Below are 21892 nucleotides of genomic sequence, written 5' to 3'. Positions count from 1 at the left end.
ATTTCTAATTTTTGGAAATTATATCAAGCTCTGTCAGGAGCAACTTTAGAAAGTCACAAACACACCAACAGTGGGATGAAAAGCCTCTGAACAGTGGAAACAACCTTACTTGCACCTTCTCTAATTCTCTCTCCTTCCAAAAGTGCCTCCCTCTGCGAGCTTTTGCAATTACCTCTCATTAGCTGTTGACAATAAAGGAAGAGAAGGCATAAATTGGAAGCATGAATCATATCCCAATTTAGCCTGTCTCTTCTGCTAATAAAAAAGCATACGCTTCTCATAGTCCCCTGCATTGAGACTAAGGAGGAAAGCAGCAGAGAGAAAGCTGAACCATGCAGACTTTTACGATGAAGTGGTTTCTATTTCCTTTTAAACAAGAAAAAAAAAATTAGAATATTTTCTTTCTAGAACTGTCTTCATCTTGTACCACGTATGGGGCTAAACTAGCTCTCCACATCCAAATGCACGGGAGGCAAGCTCTGTTTCTGGCTAAGTGGCTGAACATCTGGGTTTAGCTGTGCAGCTTTGATGTAGACTGTGTGTGTGTGAGCAATCCTTGTGTAATAACCCACATTTTTACAGCTGAGGAAATAAAAGTGCCCTGACACAGTGCGTGGAAAGGGCTGTATGAGACCACTGCAGTATGAGGGAACTTGCCTCTATGACCTGTGAGATCCTGCTAGCTCTAAATTCCTGAGCTCGAAGCCTCCACAAGAGCTGCTTTTGGGGGCTTCAGGCACTGTAATGCTGGAGCAAATCGACACAACAAAAGGACTTCTTTAAAGAGGTAGAAAGGATCTAAGAATCAAAATAACACTGGCTCCAAATATTACTTTTCTTGAAGGAAAAGAGGTAATGCAGATTAGGATTAGATTGTTGTAATACTCAACTGATAATACAAAGCCAACACTCAGGAGGACACACAGGTATCTTTCAACTACATCACATAATAAAACACCAGTGATATCCTAGACAGAAATACAGTAACCCAGCTGGGACGTGGGCACACTGGAAAATTATTCTTTTGAAAAAACATATATTTTTATTTTGTATAAGCTTTCTGTAGAGCTGTACTCTATGATATTCATAGAGGAATGCTTTTCTTTTTTCTTTTTTTTTTTCCCACTGTTTAAGATCCTTACAAATACCACCTGGCCAGAGTTATGAAACTCTATATTTAGTTTACAGAAAGTGGCAAAATTTAAACAGGCCAAACCTATTTCCCAGAAAGAATCAGATACCAGCAAAACCAAATGTGTTTTCAGATTAAATGGAATCATAGAATCACCTGGGTTGGGAGACACCCTTAAGATCATCGAGTCCAACCACAGCCTAACCCTGCCTAGCCCACCTCTAGATCACGTCCCTATGGACTTCATTGGACTGTATAGCAACAAGGCTACTATAAAACAACTCTGCAAAACCTCACTGAAGGTCTGCTGCATTTTGAAGACATTAAACCATGCAAGGTAGCTGTGGTGCTACTGTATTATTACAGCTTTTCACGAGAGAAAGAAAAACAAAGTACTACATAGTGTGCAAATTGTCTTCTTTCCTCTTTTGCTGCTACTGATGTATTAGTAGAAGGAGAATCTCTCCAAGTGCTAAAAATGAGCCTCTGAAAAATGCAGTGTGGTACAATTCATTGCCCCACAAACTCTCTGGAATCCCAAAGTCTATCGAAAGGTCTTTGATGAAGTAGTGGCATTTGGTCATAATTAGTACCAAAACTTAAAGCGAGAGTTCTAGGGTGTAACGAGCATTGTTTTGTGACAGTGGCCATACCCCTCCCCACAGGTCACAAAAGTCCCTCTCTTCCAACAGTGAGAGAAATGGGCAAACTGAGGAACTCGGGGTTTGGGACAGTAGTTTTTCCTCTCTGCCTATGCTGAAAATATACAGAAGTGGAAGTAAGCCAAAAAGTACAGTTTCTGAGCATTGAAAGTCCAGCCCTGTCCTGGTGTTCTCCAGTTGTGTCAACATCAGCCACAAAACCAGCTGCTGTTAAGGAAGTGAAGCTGTGGTGTCTTCTCTGGAGAGTTTTTCTTTTTCCTGGAAAACTTCCCTTTGACTCCATCTGTCTTTGGGTCAGACCTCCCTGGAGTCCCAAAGGCTCCTGGAGACTTGGAAGGGAAGTAACAACAGGAATGAGCCTTTCCCATTTCACAGCTGATGGAGGAATCATTTGGTAACTGTGGGGTAATAACAAGCAGAACAATTCAGATTAGAAGTCCACAAATCCCCTTGCCTAACACAGCTCAGGCCAGCAGCACCAGATAATGAAAGTTATTATGCGAGATGCAGCCCTATTTTAGGAGTTAATACTCACCTTTATCTCCTTTAACTTCTTTCTGTGAGAAGTATGAATGTTTCATCCTTCCCACAGCCCTTTCAGACCTGTGTATAACATGCTGATTTTAAAGGTGTTCTTTTTTATACTTGAAAGGTGGAGTCCTCAGCTCTGCCCTGCTAATGCCTGCCACTTCTGGAGGTGAGACACCAGCAGAGGCTTTCTGGCTGTTCGGGTAACTAACTGGAAGCACAGGGAGACTTTTTAGGAAAGGGGTAGAGAAATTTTTGTTGGAGTAGATTTGGTAGAGGTGTTTCTGCTGTGGGGCAGCCTGCTAGACTTAGATGACTTCCGAAGAGGCCCATCTTCCCTTCAGTTGTTCACCTTTTCTTTCTTGCCTTGGTCATGGTGACTTAGTGTTTCCTGCTTCCCATCCATGCCAGTTATTAGAAGCAAGTGTCGGATCCTGCAGTGTCTTTGGGACCCTCGGTTGCTGCATGAGTGGTCCTGCAGCCCTTCAGACCAGGCAGACTCATGGTTCATCCTGTCCTGGAGAAGAACCTGTCCTCTTCAACACTGAGAGGCAACAGTGATAGCCAAGGGGGTGAAAGAAACCATGTTTCTTTGTATTTAAAAATCGTGCAGGAATTGCCATGCTATCTTATTAACAGATAAAAGCCAATATTACCACCTGTCATGGGAAAAGAGGAGGAGGACTGGAAAATGATCTCCTGGGAAATATAGTACGAGAACAGGCACCACATGAGCTGTTAGGGGGATCCACCAGGCGAATTTTATTTCCCTTTTTTATGAATTTCAATGGAGAGCAAAAAAAAACCCACACCAAGTAGCAAGATCCCCGTTGAATGTAGCCATTTTCAGATCTTTCAGAGTTACTGATTTCAGCCTTAAGTTCTACTAAAGCTTCTTTCAAAACAGAGATTGTTGCTTCTGGAAGCGCTACAGAAACTTGCCTCAGGCAGATGTTATCTCTTCCAGTCCTCAGCAACTGCCACAGCTTGCTGCAGCTCCCTCACCTACAATGTGAAAGGACAAAATTTGTCTGGCTGAAGAACATCCATTCCCAGAGAAAGGCAGTTTAATATTCACTGGGTGCCATCCATCAACTCGGAAGTTCCTGCTTTTGGACATGAATTGATTTATTCCTTTCATTGTCCAGGACAAGTGTGGCGGACACCTTGTGCTCTCTAGGCTGCACATCCCCTCCAGAAGATACTGGCAAGCTAGCAGAGTTTATTTTTCACCTTCCCCCATTAGATAAGCTTCAGCCAGCTGGGAAGATGCCCTGGGAATGAATTGAGCAAGAACAAAGATTGAGGGTGGGAACCCAGAGCGGCCACCCAGCCTTGACATGAGACACAACTGCAGGGAATAAGGAAGCCAGAAGCTTTCCATGGACATCCTGACATGGCAGAGATGTGGACCCTTCTGTATCACTCACAGAAGTGAAAAGGTTTCTTTTCCTAGTTCATTGCTACCCACATTCACGTGAAGGAAGGGGACAAACCCCAAATGTCTGCAGCAAAACAGGCAAGGGTGAGATCACTATGGAAGTAAAGGAAAAAAACCCCCAAAAATAATGCTTTGGGCACTGGTGTCGAGGACTACACAAGTACTGAGGGGGGGGGGGGGGGGGGGGGGTGTTCTTGTGCGTAACCCCCGGGTAGGTATTCATCTGCTGAAAAGCATTTTCTCTCATATGCTGGAGATGGTCTGAAATGCCTTCAGGAACACAGCCAGTTCCCTATGTTCAGTTCTCCCTGCCTTGTCCTTTCCCTGTGGGCTGTCCTTCCAGGGAAGACATGCAGAGCAGAAGCTGGTCCTGCTCCCTCTGAAGGTCATAGACATGAGTGGTTTGGGCTGACTCCCCAGGACAGTCTCTTCTAACAGCATCTCCTGCTCACTGCATCCACTGGCAAGATACACATGTGGTCATCAGTACTTCTAGAGAAAAACGTCATTATTTGCACATTTTATCAGACTGATCAAGCACCTAACGCTTAGCAGGTGGGAGAAGAAATGAGAGAAGAGGAAAAAATGGATTCAGAGACCTTAAAACTGAATATTCCCTCTAATGCCCTTTGGGCCAGAGAATGGCTTGTGCTAATATCTCTTAGTATGCTGTGCTGGCATGGGTGGGCTTTAGACCAGGCATACAGTGAACACAACCAGCTCGTACACCACTGGGGTGGAAGCTCTACTCGTGCTTTGGAGAGGGATATGCATGGTGATGTGGAAACCGTGGGTATCATGTCTATCTAGCAGCTTTTACAAATGGAGGACATTTTACAGGGGCCTGAAGGTTGCTCTGCTTTGGCCCAGATTTGGCTTTTGGCCTATGCCAGGATCAGGAGGAGTGGAGAAATGTCTCTGCCTCTCTCTGTCTTCCTACAATAGCTACACTAAACGGCTCTCTACTCTGTTAAATCCGATTTCCTCCATGCTATTTCTGGTCTAAAAGTAGAGGGTCATTAAAGTTACACTGATTGCAAAACCAGTGTAAAAGTGAGGAAAATTAGGTCTATTCTTCTGTTAGCCAGTGTGTAATTTTTAGCTGGAGTGAGCATATTGCCACAAACCTGTCAGCAAACAAAATGTACGGCGATCAGAAGTACCTGGGGAGAATGTGCTTACTGATGTGTGAAATGCCTCGGCTGTCACTCAAGCCATCCTCGCAGTTCCAAGGACAAATAAGCAGCATCTGCGTTAATGCTCTTTGCAGCATTTGGCACCAGCAGCTGCATTTCAGGAGGCTGGTTACGGATCAAGCCCTCCCCGCTCTGCCATCGGCTGTGTTTCCATCTCACACAAGTTGTCTGTGCCTCCAAGGAGCTTTCAGCACGGTTGTTTTTTTCCCCTTTACCCAACATCACCTCAGACCAAGTAAATCTCAGGCTGCAAGGAACGTAATTTTACTTGCTGTGTAAACCAAGGGTAGACGTTTCACGCTGTAATCGGAACTGGCAACTTCCAGTGAGCTTCTTTACTACTTAAAAGCAGAATTGATTGTACAGTTGCAAGGCTGAGATCATGCAGGAGCAATTTCTCTTGCACAGACCCATCTGGGGCGCTTAGATGACCTGCTCTGCAAGCTGTAATTTTAAAACAATAGGATAGCAGCTAAGCACGTGACTAAGCTTTCCTCCCGAAAGCCCCCCAGCACACATTAAAAGCCCCACAGCTCGTGGGTTTCTGGCTGTACAGTTCTGGCACTCGGAGGTTTCCCTGTGCAGTGAGCAGGTGTTGTTCGTTGTCTGCAGCCTGCATTCATCTGTCTCTATTTCTTTCTGCTCATCTATAATCAAGTTCTTGAGCTACAAATGAGCTACTCAACAACCTACAGCCTTATGTTTGTATCGTAACTCATTAATTCTGGGCATGCTTTATAGGCAATTTCTATTTCTAGTCTGGCAGAGAGAGGGTTAATAGATGTTGTGCCGACACAAACATCTTGTGTTAAAGCTGCTCACAATCACCTCACTCAAGGTGTTATTGGGAGCAATCAGCTCTGGTCATAAGCAACATATTGACCTGGCGGACAGTATAACGATCCATTACATTTGATTATCCATTTCTTGAAATAATTATTAATTGTTCATTAGCCCTTTATAAAGTATTTATATACTCATCTCTCATACAAAGCATGACTGTAATGTTCAAGTCTAGTATTTGACCTTTAAATGCAACCAATTAGTAAGAAGGAATTTTTTTGAGCATTCCCATCTCTTTGGCTGAAAATACTGAACATCAGCACCTAGTCCCAGGCTTATTTGGGGGGGACTTTCTCTGCCTAAACACTCTGTGTCTTGTCAAGTTGTTTTTTTGTGTTCCCTCTCCTGTTAGAGGAGAGACCTCTGTTAGAGCAGAATAGATTGAACCCATCCATTTCAGATACCAGGCTCAGGATTGGTCTAACCACTCTAATTCTGGCCAACTTGGAGACACTCCAAAAAGCTGGGGTGAAGGGAAAGCATCTCCAGTGCTCCTGACACTGGAGGCCTGCTCTGATTCAGCAAAGCTCTTCAGAACATGCTTAAACTGAAGGGCTGGATGGAGCTGGAGTATTTAGGCAGGGTAGGGGAGGTACGCCGCATCTTGCAGGGGGAACTTCTTACAGGAGCAGCATGGTTTACAGGGCATCTGAGCGTGCAGAGCAGCTGAGAGTATTTAAATGTCCACATGTGGAGTGAGGAGCTGAGATACTAGCATAGGACGTGCATCTTTATCACTTCAGGAGGTCACAGGAACCTTGGAAATTTCAGCAAGCTATTCAATTCCGAGGCACATTTGTTGAAAGGTCTTTTATCTCTGACTGCAGTAACTTTCTCTCTCTGGCTTTTAGGACTAACAGCAGCAAAGCTAGCTAACGCTTATGAAGATCTTCATACAGCTTCCAGGCTGTGCACTGCACTCTTTCTGGTGCGTTTACACTCCAGTCATTCTCCTTCATCATCTCCGTGTCCTACATCATCAGGCAGTGATGTGTCACAAGATTGCACATCATGGATTAAACCTCATAACAAGCTGTTCTGAGCTGGGAATGCACAAGAAATATATTTTGGCAAATAATATGAGATGCAGAGAACAGCAGATGTTTCCAATAGGCAAATGTTTCCAGTTTGGCCATGAGTCTGTACTCTGGACCAGTCTCTAGATAACATCCTCTAGCCAAGAGGAACAATGGCTCTTTTGATCCCAGTGCTGCCCTGGTATCTGCAAATTCTGGGAGAGCCGACTCAAATTCCTCCCAACCTCATTTTTATCCAAAGATATCCAAGAATTTCTTTATTCTTGGTCCCTGGCTCTCCCTGGCCATAGTCCAACACCTGCATTTGAGCCACTGGAGGCAAAGATCCAAAGTATTCATGTGGGAATGGAGCAGTGAGAAGGCAAAAGACAATCTGCAGTGATATAAGGTGGGTAATTCCCTATCAACGGCTGAGCAAACACACAGACACCATGGCAGGGAACCTGACAGATGATTAGAGTGGAGCAATGGCCTTTTATTCACTGAGGCATGGCCACCTTCTATTTCTGTTTGAAACAAAGATGTAACCTGCTAACAGTTCTCTGCTTGTTCGCTTATTCGGAACCAAGTCAAGGGGACTGGATGGTCACATGGGATGTGCTGAAACCAGGCACAGCCCCCACCAGTTTCTCCTCGACATCCAAAAGTGTCAGTCTGTGTGTCCATCCCCTGAGCTACTCCCTGTTTCCAGCCCACCATCGCTTTTGGTGCTGGCACCTCGGGCCCGGTGTTCAGGCCAAGGGCAGCTCAGGTGCCAAGGCCTCAGCTGCTGTGCCTGGGCACGTCACTGCTGCCTGCCAGCAGCCTGGAGCAGGCAGTAATGGGTCTTATGTTCTCTTTGGGGATGCCTTTGCTGTCCTTGGATGCTGTCCTGCGAGGGGATGCCACAGCTCCTTTGTCCAGGGAGTAGACCTGCCACTGGTTTAGCCTCCAGGTAGGGAGATGGCACTGGACTGGGGAAGGGAGCTGAATTCTCCCCTTTTCTGGCTGTATCTCCAAGGGTTTGGCTTGGGCAGCCTCCTGGGGAAGGGGCTGGCTGCCAGGCTGGCCCTGCAGCACCGCTCCAAGCTGCGCTCTGCAGGCAGAAAATACTTTAAACGCTTTTCATTCATTCCTTTGCTCTTTTCTTTCATCAAACCATCAGTGCAGACAGCCTACCTCCGCTGCCGCCTTTCAAGCGATTTCCCTCGCCGCTTCCACAAACACAACTTTATCCCTCCTAGAGAGGGGAGCCGGGGATATGTTTAATACGAAAAGAGAGAGGCGAGGCAATCAAACACCTGCTCCCTCTAAAACAAAGCCTTTCCTCTTCACAGGCTGTTGAGCACTGATGAGGAAAGGCGAAGGCACACACCAACCCCAAGCCGGTGCAAAGCCCAGCCTTTAGAGTGGGCAAATCTGGGTTGTAGAAGCAGAAACATGAACCACTCTTTGTGCTCAGGTCTCAGCTGCTCTCTCCAGGTCTGAGATTATTTTGCAAACATTTCAACTTGAAAACTGCAGGCGCTTTCCCTGCTGCCTGTTCCCATTGTCAGGCAGGGAATGTGCAAGTGTCAAGTGGATAAATTTATGAGAATCTGCCCTTTTTATTCTCACTGGAAAGCCCCTGGCGCTGATCTACACAGGCCTTGTTCCTCCACAGACCCCACTGACTTTGGCCAGACATGGCTGTGCTAGGCCCATTTCACTCAGGGCTTTGTGATGCTGTGGGCTCTGGGGTTAGCGGTGCCCCCACAAATATCAGCCTGGATGTCCTCAGTCAGATCATTGGCTGCCCATGAATTTGAGACAGTTTCTCACATCGCTGCTGGGCAATAATTTCAGGGAGAGCTGCACATGATGCCCATCAACAGGCAATCGGGCAGCTCGCTTTCCTCTTCCAATCCTCCATGCAGGATGGTCATTTTCTCTGGCTGAGGCCAAGAGCCCCCTGGTCCTTTGGCCGTTGCCTTAGTTCACAGCTTGAAAAAAGAACTTCCTCCACATCAAACACCAACTAGGACTGACTGCCAGGGACATAAGCACATGTATCATGCAGAGTACAGTGACGCTAGTCCTGGAGAGCTCTTTCCCAGATCAGATGCTTAAAAAGCCCCCCACGTGCTGTTTAGCACTGGAACAGGCTGCCCAGGGGAGTTGTGGAGTCTCCTGCCCTGGAGATATTCAAGACCCATCTGGATGCTGACCTGTGCGACCTGACCTAGGGAACCTGCTTTGGCAGGGGGGTCAGACTCGATGATCTCTGGAGGTCCATTCCAACCCCTATAATTCTGTAAATCTCTGACTGCTCTGAAAGGCTAGAGATGCAGAGCTGTGTATGTACTACAGACAAACAGCCCCGAAAGCCAATCTGTACAAGTCTCTCTAGACCGCACTAGTGCTTGAATTGTAACCAGAAGGAAACAGGCTGCTAAAATATAGCAGGGCTCAGGGATGTTATACTCAGAGCCGGTTTATATACTCATCTGCATGGCAAGCATTGTGCACCACCTATTGTACTGCTCTCCTTCTTACCCATATTTCATTACAGGTTTGCCATTCCTCAGTGTGTAAAAATAGGATGTGCTGGCATGGTTTAAGTGGTGCTAAGAGCACCGTGGAGAGACACAGCGATAGCTGCAAGGGAAAGGAGGAAACAGAGGAGTTCTCCTGAGCAAAGAGCAGCATCAGGCAAAAGCTGAACCGACAGCCTCTGCTGCCAAAACCAAACTGCCCTGGCAAAGAGCCACCACCACATACATACATACTGCAACCAACCACCCTGAAGTGGAGAGCCCACCAGAAATACACGCAGCAAGTAAAGCCTCAGCCACGTAAGATACTGCAAACAGGATAATCCTGCTATTTTAGCCATCTGAGGTAAGTTAGGTTTGGATTTGGAAAGCAATTTCCATGGCTTTCCACTGTGTAAGGCAAGTGGATTATACTGGTGCAGGTCTCACAGCTCCCTCCTGCCTGGGATGATTCAGGCTAACTGAAGGGGAGGTCTCCAGGTCTGGCTTTCTGAGTGTGTTTTGCTCCACTGCAGCACAGTGCAGTATCCAGTGCTGCCCAAGACACTGAATTTTCACCACCCAGGTGCAGTGTGAGCCTAATGGGGTTTTGTCTGGCGTTGGAGCTGGTCTACACAGCCTTGTGGTGGTGGTGGTGGTAGTGTTCAGGAACCGAGACCTTCTGCTCTCTGTCAGTGCCCTGATGGAATAAAATCTGTGTGTGGCCAGAGGAAAAGAAAATAAGGAGAAAATTGGTTGGAGGTGATTTTAGAGACAAGTTGACCAGGATTTAATACATTTTGGGTAACTGACAGCTGGCCTTCCATAGCTACATTTTTCTCTCAGATCTTTCTATTTCCTCAGGCAACATTTACCACTGCCTTTTAAACAAAATACAGTCAGAACCAGACTATCACAGTGCAGACTGACTGACTGCTTTCAGACAGCTCTCCAAGCCTCCTAAACACGTTAAACCACCCTCTTCCTGGTGAGTAGCTCCCACTGATTTCAGCATGAATAAGGATGCAGCTCTGCCAGGAAGCGTTGGTGAAAACATGATCATTCATAAGAGCCGCTCAGTATTTCAGGGCTGAAATTATCCACAACAATATTTTTATAATTCCATTTTTAATTTCTAGTAGTGGGCACAAGAGTCACTGCTCCAGCTGCACAGAGAGCTTTTCTCATTAGCTAGCACAGTAATATTTTTTCCCAATATTGAGGAGCAGATAATGATTGGGATTTTTTTCCTCCTGAGATAAAATTCAACTTTGTATGAAAAGGATCATAGTAAAAACTCATGGGGTGTTCTGCATGTAAAGCTGAATCTTGTTTACAAATAGCAAGGAATAAAAAAGGCTATGTTTAGCTAAGGTGTTAATACTAATGTCTGGGAGCGATGGAGTGAGGAGTTTTTGTCTGAGAAGAGATGTATGTGAGTAGGGTATCTAACAAGTGAGTAGATCATTTTCTTCTTCTCAGGTAGGCCCCCTTCTTTGGTCAAGGGAATTCAAACCACTGCGTCTGGATAGGAAGAAGGATTTTGAGAGGAGAGTCAACACCTAAATCTCTGGACTGAACTTGTAAATGAGAGATCCAGACACACAACCCTTTCCTGCCAGCCTGGGGAATTCAGTACAACACAGCCCAGCAAGCTCATCCATGGTTGCTCTGCTTTCCTCAGCTTTAACTCATCCCTTACCCAAAACACCGAGACCGAGGTTGTAACTAAATCTCAGCTTCACAAACTCAAGTTGCCAGGGCTGGTACATGGTCAGTGAGTCTCTGGTATGTAGATACACACTGGTTTATAGGCCTTTTTCTACTGCCTGTGCTCCTCAGCAGCTGCATGTGCTGGATTTATCAGGCTGTATTGAGACATGGCATGACAGAAATTGGGCTGAGGCCACCAGACTATTTACTACCTACCACTACACCAGAAAAATTCATATGTTTGTTCCCCATTCTGAATACATCTGAATAAAAACCTCCCAGGTGAAGCTGCACTGATTTCAAGCTAACCATAAATCTGCTGACCCTTGGTAAACCATGGTATGGTGCTTTTCTTTCGTCTGGGTTTTTTATTTTAAGGGGGAAAACATGGATCTGTTTGGTAGTGAGAAAAAGAAAGCAAATCTCCAGATCCTTTGCACTACTGCTCTCTCCTTTTGCTGGCTCCCATTTGTTTTTATCTCCCAAACCTTTCTCAGTCTCTCCTGCCCTCCCCTCAATTCCCTCCTTAGCCTCTTGCATAAGGAAAGCCACGGCTAGAAACGCTCTTGGTTTACTTGTTCCTGTCTAAACAGGGAGAGCAAACAAAATAAAGCAAAGTCCCCACATGTGCCATATATCAGAGTGTTTCATCAACGTACATTGATTGACTGCCTGTATCACACACTGCCCTTGATCTGCAGCTCTGTGGGAGGAGGTAACCCTGTGCTGCTGCACTGGTAGCAGATAACTGATGTTTTTGTTCCTGGGCTGATATTTTTCCCCTTTGGCTAACAGGGTTGATTTTAGCAGGGTGACATTTTCCCCTAGCCTGCTGATGGCTGGATTTTGGAAAGGGTTCCTATTCAGGACAGCCTGACTCATTTAAGGTTGTTTTTAGCTCCCACTGTTCTCCCATTAAGCTTTTTTGTAGTTCACTTCCATTAACAGGTCATCCGGGGCTTCACTGTTCCTTCAGCACTTCCAAACTCTTAGCTGCTTTCTGCACTTTGGACAAGAAAAAGCATGAGTCTTCAGTAACCAGAGGATGTGGAAATATTTACACACATTTTACTGGCTTATTGCAATAGAAAATATATTTTCATACTGTAAATGCATTAATACATTGTGATTAGTGTCGAACAGTGGTAGGAGGAGATAAGATAAGCTCAAAACATCCTTCAGAAGTAAACAGTGATGTGTTAGAATGGTTTAACAGCTTTTGGATGAGTTTAAATGAGGCTTTTGTTTTATTTTTTTTCCAAGTGACTTGTTTAGAAAAAATTAGCCCTTTGGTTCTTTAATGACACACTCCCTTATATCGCTTAACGTTACGTGCTACCTCTCTTACGGGCATTGCTGTGCAAAGCACTGGCACTGTCGTGATCCAAAGGAAATAACTACTTCCTTGGCTATTCTGCTGATGAGCTAATTTTAAAAGTGCAGATTTTCCTCATGAAATTCTCAGCTGGACACAACATCAGCAACAGTTGTTCGTGCAGCTCCGAGCACACTGGCCCGTGACTGTGATCTCCAAGGTTAGTGATAATAATCTAGTCAGATTGCCTGAACCAAAGTAGGCTTTTTTTTTTGTCAAACTAGACCATTTTTGTACAGAAAACAGGTCCAATGAAAACACTTCATCCCATCCACCATGCCTTTCTTCCCCAGCTTTGAACGCTCCCCATGGACGTCCAACGAAAGGATGCTGTCTGTTTTGTTCACATCATCCAGTTATCAGTCTCTGTTCTGCCTAAATGTCCCTGACATACCAGGGCTTAGGAAGCAGCTCTGCACTGCTGGCAAATGTATGCAGGTATTTGACAATGTCAGAAGAGCCAGTTGGAGGCGGGAGCTGGGTTTCTTTATAGCTGTCCCCTTGCTGTGGTCTCGGACCTGGTGAGAAGTTGGCCGGTGGCAGCCCCAGCACTGGCCGGGCTCCACACTGGGCTGTGAGCAGGGGAGCAGGCACGTCTCACCCACGGACTCTGGGTCCTGCAGTGTGCAATAAACAAGAGAAAGCCCCAAAACCCACAGACTAATTAGGTTAGAAATGTTGTCCCCTGTGTGAGGGAGTATTTGTTGGGTTTTGAGAACTGCCAAGGTTACAAAATCCAGATCTCCCATTGGGACTTACACAGTCTGAAAAAATTTCTCCTCCATCATAGTTTTACCAAGAAAGTATCAGCTGGTACTTTTAAGGAATACTGAGGACAGGAGAAACTAATATTTTTTTATATTTTTTTGTAATTTATTTTGGAGTTATAGGTTGATAAAAAAGCCATTGGATAAATAACTGTATCGTCTGTATTTTTTTCCCCTGCCATCTTTAAAATGTCAATAAAAAGATGGGAGTTGTTTCCATGCCTTTTAGGAGACTATTTCACAGAGGCTTTGTCCTGCTGCTTAGCTCAGACCTTCCCTTCTGTCAATTTTATCGTGCTCCCCTTAGCATCACATTTTTGTACACACAAAATAATTCTTTTCTCCCTGCCTGAGCATAGCAACCATAACCCATGTCATTACTCAGTGAAGCTATATATATTTAGTTCATCATCTTTTCTCATAAATCAATCTTTTCAACCCCAAAATCATTTTAACTGCACTTTGAATTGTCTCCAATTTGTCTGTTTTTTTTTTCCCCTGGTAATGAGGTGGCCCAGAACTGAATGCTGCATTCAAGGCAGGCTGCCACCAAAGTAATGGGAACCAGGATGATTTCCATTATCTGCTGTTTGACATAAAACTTCACGTGAATACGTTGCAAGGCAAGGTCTGTTCTTGCAAATGTAATAGTGCTGAAAACATACACAATCTTCATGCTCTGCATTTAAAGCTGTGGCTCTCAAGGCTTCTCAGTTTCCTGGATTGTCCTATTTTTCAATCCTGAAACTTCTTTCAGGAAAATAAAAGGGACTTTGGCCTTTTGGCTCTGATTCAGGGGCCAGTGTTTGGGTAGCTGAGGGCTGAAATATAGGAACTCTCAGCAAAACTGTACACTTTTGGTGCAGTGACAGCTGCCTGTATTTCAGCAGCTTGCTCTGCTGTCCTCTAATTCTAGGTCTATATCCTAGATGAGCTGAGCTATTTTATTATTCATAAGAATGAATGAATAGAGAAAGTAGGAATAAAATCCGATCGATTGTCTTTAGTGTTGCCTCCAGCTCCCCTGAGCTGTACAGCACCAGGGCAGATGAGATGTGGATCTTTTTATGTCTGAGCTTGATTTTTGGTACAGGGACCAAAGTATCTGGGAGGGATCCTGTGTCCAACCTCTGGTCTTCAAAGCAGATCCTGCTTGCACTGGAGCAACTCACCCAGAAAAACTCCATCTACGTTCACACATTTCCATTGGTGGGGGTCCCACCCCAGTCCTTCACCAAGCAGTGCAATTACTGGCTGATTAGTTAAGAACAAGTATCTTTTGAGCTGGCAGGCTAAAGGTGGTACTAAGCAGCATCCCCACAGAAGTGCACCAGCCCTTCCTTTCGGCTGGCTTGGCCAGCAGAGAATGCACTGAGCACAAAGTAGCCTTCTTGGTACAAAAGACAGACAGATTTTTCTGTAATTCAAGTTTCAAAGGCCAAAATCAGACCTGTAGCAGGGCTGAACCTAGCACATGCTCTTCTCTCGCCTCTATCCTGGTGGTGTCACTGTTTGCAGGGCAAGGACAGGCTGCTGGATGGGAGTGGAAGGACAGGACAGTACAGAACAGGGTTGCAACACTTGCCTGGAAAGAACAAGGTCTGGTTTTGCATTTCTGGACTGGCTTCTTTCCAGCTATGCATGGGGAGTGACCTGGATCCTCCTCCTGATAATACCCAAAGGTGCAGTTTCACATTACAGCTTTGGTAATGGTAGCTCTGGTTAAGAGTACCAAGGCCCAGCAGTTTCTACCCTCTTTGCATCCTAAAACCTGCCCCATGGTATGTCACTGCCTCCTTGGTTGCTCTGGGACATCCAGACCAGTGAGCTGGTCCAGCAGAGACAGACTCAGACCAGCTCTGCTGCGGAAAGACTGTGTGCAGACCCATATCCTGAGGATGCTCTTTCAGGACTCTTCCTGGAAACTGCAAGACTAAGTCATGTCCTATTTTCTGCAGTGTGTTATCAGGAAGATGCAGAGCAGCAGAGGATTGAAGCTGTGACATGCAAATGAAAAGCAAGCCCCAGAGCACTGCAACATTTCAAACTCACCCATGACAGAAGAGAGGTTGGACCAAGCCTTGTTTCTGACATCTTTCAGGTCTCAGGTTGGCTTTTGTATTATCCCACAGTCCCATTCCTCCTTGTGCTCCTGGAAATGCACCGTTCAGCTTCTGAAATCCATCCTCAGCTCCAGCTTGTGTCAGGTCACGGCACTCAGCTCAGGCCAAGCTCTCCGCTTGAAGCATTTCCTGATCCATTTTTATGGTACAGCCATCACATAAATGCAGCACCAAGTTCTCCTTACGGCCATCTGGGGACTTGGTAGCCAGTCCAACAGCCCTGTTGTTTTGAAGTTAAATAGAGGAGTAAGAGTAGAGCAAAAACAAACCCCAAAACCCAAACAAACGAAGGTCCCCCTGCTGTTAACAGGATTTGTGAAAATGATTTCCTCCCATCGGCATGCTGGCATGACAACGGCCGCTCCCCATTCCTTGCATCAGTAATGGAAGAGACCAGAAATCAATAGCAGGAAAGAAGGATCAATGCAACCAGAAATGGCAAGTTTTGTTTTAAAAGATTCTGGCAGAGGGGTTTTTAAAAACAAAAATGATACCATCTGTGGTATTTCTGTACATCGACAGCACGCGCGGCGGATCGCGCCAGGGCCAGTCAATAACAGCTGCTAATGCTGCTTTCTGAGCAGCGTAATCAATCCTGCCCAGCAGGCCCTGGGGTAGAAAAGTAAGCTCACAAACCGGGCCTGCCATCTGCATCCCACCCACCCCCACCCGAACGCTGGCAGCCCTCACCCAAAATGCCTGGCGAGGCCATTGCTCAAGGCGTAGGGTGTTGAGGTGCAGGGCAGAATGAGTTGGGGGGGGGGGGTTACCCTGCAATGGTGCCAAAACTCAGCATCCACTTTTTTTGCATCTTGTTAGTCTTGAATATAACCAGGAGTGTTCCCACAAACAGCTTTGCGTGCCTGTCCCCAGCTGGGACAACGTGCCTCCTGTGCCATGGCAAACCCCACCTGCCACCGTGAGGACAGGCACCTGGGCACCCTGGCATGTCTTGAGGGCAGAGTCGGGCTCTCTCTGAGCTCTGGGAATGCAGAGGGGCCGAGCAGCTGCATCTTAGTTTGTCCATGGAATATCTGGGGATGTGTTTTCAACATCCCAGGGACAACAATGATGGGATGCAGGGAGTATTTTAACACACTCTTCAGGGCACACAGCCCTGTGACTGCGCTTAGCTCTTACCCCAAGAAGAAAGTCTGCTTGAGGAGTCTCTTGCAGAGGAACATTGCTCATTCTGTGTGAAGTCTCTTGAAAGCTGCTGAGAACCGAGGCAACACTGAGCTGTCAGCCTCACCCATCACGAAATACTTATTTTCCTACACACTTCAGTCTGTGCTGGCCCTGGGCAGCATCAGGAGTGCTGGGAGTGCAGTGCCCCTTACACCGAGGAACAGTCCTGGCATCCCCAAACTCAGACTCTCTATATACATTTACATAATGTTGCAGTTGTGGGTGATTCCCTTGATCACAAAGTTCATCACATAGTAGGAGAAAGAAAGTGTGATGTGAGCAGATGCATTTTTTTCTTAGAGCTGATGGGCTGGTAGCTTTCAGCGTGCAGCCTTAAAAGCATCCTTAAGGGTGTGCCACAGTGGGATGGAGATTAAGGCAAATGAAATTTGAAAAAGGAAGAAAACCACCAGTCAAAATACAAGTATTTGATACAGAATCCCAATATATGGAGGAAGTGATTTCCTGCTAGCCTCATTTGATATCCTTTTCTACAGAAACACTAGGCTGGGGTGCTGGGGAAGGATGATGCCAAAAAGTGCTGGTGTTGAAGGGAACATTTCACCTGGATTGAAAGGAATGGCTTTTCCCTGGAGTCTCAAATGTGTTTGACAAGTAACATAATTTTTTTAAAAGGTTTTATTTTTTGTAGACCTGAAACCTGGGATTTCACTTTGACATCCATTTGTATTTTACAGATAAATCAAAAGCTCCCTTCAGAGTTGTTTGCTTTCTGTAGTGCAGAGCCAAGCAGTTGCTGTAATTAGAAGGTTTCCTATAGACAAGGACATTTCCCTAATTCCTTTCCTGCATCAAGACTGAACAGAATGGGAAACAGTGTAAAAATTACTGAGGGTTATCTGTGACAAAAACTACAGCCCAAAAGAAAGGGAAACCAGGCCAGGACCTGACCCAGAGCCCAAGCACCCAACCACTGCTGCTCATCATCACATCATAAATGGAACCCCCTGTCCGTCCAGCAAGCAACTAGGTGTTCACAGTCTCACTGAACATCACTGGTAGCAGCATCACAGCAGTATTGGCGATGCACGACTTTAACAGTCACCCTAGTGCAGAAGCAAGTGCAAGAAGCACTTGGCAGGAGTTTGGGAAAAGGGAGCAAAAAGGAGGAGGAGAGAATGATGTGGCGAACTTGGTTAGATAAAGTTCCATTTGTCAAAGGACCGTTGAAGCAAAAGGCTGATGTAGTCCAGCCAGTTGTGTAGTGTATTACAGAAGCAATCTATTTTTGTTCTGCTATTATGCCATGGAGAATTCATCTCTCTGCAACAGTAGAAGCGATAAAGGAAAAAACTGGCCCTTTTCCTGTAAATCAACTCCAGTATTTTGGGTGAGTTGTACTTGCTTTCCCTGCAGCTGAATGCAAGCCCGTATATTCCCAAAGGAACCCCACAGTTGAAGCCAAGGTGCTCTTGAAGATCAAGTGCAAAACTCAATGACCCGGGACAAGAGAACACGTCTTGAAAATAATCAGCCTGAGCTGGCATCTGAACCACAAAGTAAATCAAACACTTGGAGCTTTGAAAAGTTCAAAAGGCTTTAAAGGAGATAAAATCACTTGCCATTGAGCTTCTTATTTAGGGTCTTGATTTTATTTTTTTTTTAAATACAAAGAAATATTTCCAGAGAGCTGCTACAAGTTCAGAGTCATTGTCTGGAACAAAAGGAGGACAAAATTCTCCATCTTGGAGGAGGACTGAACCTCTATAAACTGGAGGACATGAAGGCTTTGATGACAGCCAAGGGGAGAGCATTTGATCTGTCTGTCCCACGTCAGAGGCACTGCCATGCGCATTCAGATGCCCTCCCTTGTGGTTACTCCCTGTAAGAACCATCTTGAAACAATTCAAAACAAAACCAAGTATTTTGCATTCAACCCTTTTGTGCAGTCATATCAAAATCCACCCTAGAGCCACAAATCAAAACAAGAGGTTTGGAAAATGTAGGCTCCCCCCCCCCCCCCCCTTATATTGCTGGCAGAGACCTCAGCCACAGGCATGGACACCACGGTACCACATAGTGACTCTGGGTGGCCAAGATGCTTTATTCTGAAAGCTGCATAAAGATGCACCTTCTGCTGGCCAGCAGCTGCCAAATGCAGGCCCTGGACTTCAGGGAGAATTAGGAAATAGGTCTTTGCCAAGGGCTGCAAAGATGATGAGGGGACCGGAGGATCTCTTGTACGAGGAAGGGCTGAGGGACCTGAGGCTGTTTAGCCTGGAGAAGACTGAGAGGGGATCTGATTAATGCTTACAAATACCCGAAGGATGGATGTCTAGAGGATAGGGCCAGACCTTTCTCAGTGATGCCCAGTGGCAGGACAAGTGGCAATGGGTACAAACTGGTACACAGAAAGTTCTGCCTGAACATGAGGAAAAACATTTTCACCCTGAGGGCGCCCAAGCCCTGGGACAGGCTGCCCAGAGAGGCTGCACAGACTCCTCGGGAGAGATTCAGAATCTTCCTGGACACAATCCTGTGCAACAAGCTTGAGGTGCTCCTGCTTTTGCAGGGAGTTGGGCTGGATGATCTCCAGAGGTCCCTGCCAGCCCCCACTGTTCTGTGAATCTGTGAAATGCGAGGACAGGGTAAACTATTCCAGGTTTGTGGATGCTGCTGTACCTCACTACTGGGAATGATTCTCCCTGGGCACACAACAGGCTCAGACCTCCCAGGATGGCTTCCTCTCCTATTTACTGCTAGAAGACAAAAAAACATCACCCCAGGCAGAGACAAGTGATAGCAGGTCAGTGTGGACAGACAGGAGGGGAAACTGAAAGAAATAATGTGGGGCTTTGGTAAGAGTGCAAAACAGCACTATCAACACCCCAGTTCTCAAACCATTTCAGGCTGCTGTAGGAGTGCAAGGCAGTATCTAAACAACAGAGCCCCTGCAGCCTCCAGAAGGTCAGCCAGAAACCACACTTTCACTGCCTCCTGGGCTGCAAGCAACAAGGAGGTGTTTTTTGGGGACAGCCGAGCAAATCCTACACGTGCAGGCCAACACGGGCCCTGGCTGCCTGGAGAGCAGAGACAAGCATTGCTCTGATTGTCTTTGGGTTAGTCTCTGGGTTTTTGTGACTGCTTGGCTCATGGCAGAGCAGGGAAATGTGTGTGAGATGAGAGAGGTGCCTTCTCCTGCTCAAGGCAGGAACCCAGCTACAGCTGGCCAAATGCTGGATGGGAAAGGGTAGAGCAGGCACTGTGTGAGGTGCTGTCGGGGTTGCTGAGGATGAGGTGGCCCTTGTGAGGTTTTGGGGAGCGTTAACAGCAACCTCCCCCCAAAAAAACCCCAACAAACCCAAAACCCCCAAAAGAGAAAGAAATCTGAAGGAAAGACAGAAAATAGAAATGATGTAGAGTATAAGAATAAAGCATGGGCTCCCTTTGACCTTCCTCTTGGGGAAAGAAGGTCAGTGGGACAGTGAGATGGTGGCTGGGGGATAAGCACATGGGGGGAAGCATGGTGGGGAGGGAGCCATGGTTCTTGCTGTGGAGACCTGTTACATGTGTCCCCAGGGAACTGCAGAGCCAGGAACACACAGCAGCCTTTCCCAGACTGCCAGGGAAAGCAGCTGAGGAGGGAGTAGCAAGAAGGAAGGAGCAAGGCTCTGGAGCCAGAAGCTGGTCCCTGCCAAGCCTCGGCTCTTCCCAGGACTCAGCACCCAGAAAAGCCACTGCCTCAGTCACACAGGGGTTACAAAGACCTAGCGTGCGGGGAGCATCCTCTGTGGAAGAGGATGGTGCTGTTTACATGATTTATAGCCAGATAAGATGATTTATAATAATGAATTCCTACACATGTTAACTGGAGCAGCAGCACAAACCTGACACCCCCTAAGAGCACAGTGCTTGCTACAACCCAGCTCCCCACGCGCACCTTTCCCCAGTGCTGCCCTGGGAGCACCTTCCCTCACCCCGAATATTGAAGAGTATGAGGTGCCAGGAGCACCACTGCATCCCACAAAGCCTTGTGAGCTCTCCCTCCTGCACCTCAGTTTCTTCTGTGAGGCATGCAAGCACCCCTGCAGCTTCCTTCCTGCAGCTTTAACATGGCTTTTGTTTACCATGTGTTGAAAACACTCTTGGGGCTGCAGAGGGATCAAAGTGAGTCTGACCCTACTCTCAAGACACTCATCCAGACAAGCCGATGCAAGCAGGAGGTACCTGGGAGGTACCAGGAGGTCTAGAAAAGTGATTGTGCCCCTGTACTCAGCATTGGTGAGGCTGCACCTCGAGTGCTGTGACCAATTCTGGGCCCATGACCATAAGAAGGACATTGAGGTCCTCGAGCATGTCCAGACAAGGGCAACCAGGCTGGGGAAGGGGCTGGAGGGTAAATCTTACGAGAAGCGGCTGAGGGAGCTGGGGATGTTTAGCCTGGAGAAGAGGAGGGTCAAGGGAGAGCCTTATCACTGCCTACAATTACCTGACAGGAGGGTGCAGAGAGGTGGGTGATGGTCTCTTCACCCAAGCAACAGGAGATGGGACAAGGGGAAATGGCCTCAAGCCGCACCAGGGCAGGCTCAGATCAGATGTTAGGAAAAAATTCTTCACTGAAAGAGTTGTTGGGAGGTGGAACAGGCTGCCCAGGGAGGGGGCTGAGTCGCCATCCCTGGATGTGTTTAAAAGATGGGTAGATGAGGTGCTTAGGGGTATGGTTTAGCATCGGATGGGAATGGTTGGACTCAATGATCTTAAAGGTCTTTTCCAACCTAGTGAATATGTGGGAACACCAGGCAGACCAACCTACCTCCAGAAGCACCCTTTGATCCTTCCCATGGGAAGCACAAGCCTCAAGACCTTGCTAGCCTCCCAGGACCTCCATGATGCTGGTGACGGGCACAGCTCAGCTGCAAGTCCCACACCATGAGTCAAGTACACAGGGAGCTGCAGCCCTCAGCCCCACATGGGGCAATTTATTTACTGACTGTTGAGAATGCAATTCTTGTGGGAAGGAAGGGGGAAAGCAACAAAAAGAGAGGGTTTTGGAAGAGTCCCAGGTTCTCATGTCCTGGCTTCCCATTACAGTCTGGGAGATGGTGGCTGATTTCTTAAATCCCAGGAGGATTTTCAAATATTTTTCCCAGTTGGCTGGGTTGTAGCATCAAAATTTGCATCACAGACATTTACACATCTGTGCTGTGTTTCCCTTTGTTTGGGTGGTTTGGTTTTGGGGTGGTTTTTTGGCTTACAAACATTCTGTGGAATGAAAACAGGGATTTTTGAGCTGCGCTAATTTTAATCTAATTTCAGACAGGTTGGTAAGGTAAGGTCAGCATTCTGTCAATGACAAATTTAATGAAAATAAAGGTCCAGACACCAAAATGTTATGGAACTGGATAAGGCTTTTTGACTGCTGTCATTACAATTG

The sequence above is a fragment of the Gallinula chloropus genome (genome assembly GCF_964237585.1).
Source record: "Gallinula chloropus genome assembly, chromosome: 9".
Classification (NCBI taxonomy): Eukaryota; Metazoa; Chordata; class Aves; order Gruiformes; family Rallidae; genus Gallinula; species Gallinula chloropus.
Note: the sequence above shows the minus strand (reverse complement) of the source record.